The sequence below is a fragment of the Pinus tabuliformis genome, chromosome 8, assembly GCF_031772625.1.
Source record: "Pinus tabuliformis cultivar Carrire ecotype Pingquan chromosome 8, CPIR1, whole genome shotgun sequence".
Lineage (NCBI taxonomy): Eukaryota > Viridiplantae > Streptophyta > Pinopsida > Pinales > Pinaceae > Pinus > Pinus tabuliformis.
The window spans coordinates 370,367,328-370,368,972 of NC_142294.1; positions in this window are offsets into that span (position 1 = coordinate 370,367,328).

Below are 1,645 nucleotides of genomic sequence, written 5' to 3' on the forward strand. Positions count from 1 at the left end.
GTTGTATGGCCCTGAGTGGTCGGGAAGGGAATGAAGAAGTACAGGAAGGCCTGGAAGAAAGAGATATCTAGGAACTTTTGGGAAAAAGTAGGAACTAAGTGTAGTCCCCAGCGGAGTTGCCAATTCTACTATAGGGATTAATGCATGATTGTTTGGTGATGTAGAAAACCCTTAAGGATATTCTCGAGATCCTCTGCGGATAGTCAGATTAGCTGCAAATGTCACAAAGATACATGCATATATATGTTTAACAAACAAATATCAAAGCGAGAAGGAATTGTTACCTCGAGTATTAGTGTGGTGTTGTTGGAGAGTGCAATGCAACAAGGTGGAAGACCCTTGAGCCAACTCTAGATCAAAACCTACACATAGCAAAGAAAAGCTTAATATCACAACATAAAACCTTGATAAAAAAATGCATGAACATATAAAATATATCTAGTTGCATATAACTAAGCCAATCATGCTATAAGATATTAGATCAACATATAAAAAAGTTATACTACCAACATCACGTAGTGGACAACACAACTATAGTTCTATATTGGTGTAGAAAAAGTGATTACAACCATCAGTTGCATCAGCCTTCCCTTACCCCTCTAGCTCCTCTCTTTGTCTCCCTTCTTAACCTCTTCTAATGCCTTAGTCCGAGACTCTGCTCGGCAGTCAAATAGGCAATCCTTTCAAATGTTTTGACAGCTTTCACAATGGCCCAAGCCTTGCATATATATCATGTAGGGTTAGGGTTTCCAAGTCCTTCATGAGTTCCATTAGGCAAAAGCATTGATGTTTCCATGCGTTAGTGCTCTTTCCCGTTTGCATACCCCATTAGGAATTAGTAATTCCCCCAAACCGGTCGAGTTCTGATGTTTCCTTGCTTTTATGAGCTGACATAGGAGAGAATCTAGGTATATTTTCTTAGTCAATTTGCTCCTTTGACCCATAGAAACTACTGTAGGGTCATTAACTTGTTCCCGAGGTAGCAAGTAGAGTTACCCTAGGCACTAACGCACCCTTAAGCTTGATGAGAAGCTTTATAAATTAGGTTGAGAGTGGTTAGACAGCGTTAGCTTGACAACTGAGCCTGTGAACTTGGTTAGTCCTTGAGTCATCATGTCTTTGTCCTCTGAGTTGATGAGGAGGTCATTTTCCTGTATAACACTATTGAATGGGATGTTTAAATGGTGAGTTTTCTATTAAAACTTTAGCTTCGAGGATGGGTTTGATAGTATTGACAAAGTGCTGCAAGAAGTAAAAGCATCTATATTGAGAACACCGAAGGAATTGGTCGAATGGACTTAGCCAGATTAGAGTACACAGTTGCGCCATGCTCTAGAATGTTATAATGTTACGGATGAAGGAGAGGATGATCTGTAGAATATTACCATTCCAAAAACTAAAGGACAATGCGAAGTTGAAGGACCGAAGGTGGCGAACCCGAATATATTAGAGCCTTTGAAAACGTGACAAGTCAACTTTGGATCTAAAGAAGAAGCTAAGTTTGCGAAGATATGATACTACTGGGATGAAGATACTGTTGATAAGGTAGCTGAGTTGTTACACGAGTACCAAGACTTGTTATCAATGAAGTTTTCACATTTGAAAGGGATTGTCGGAGATTTAGGTGTTATGAAGATGTTTTAAA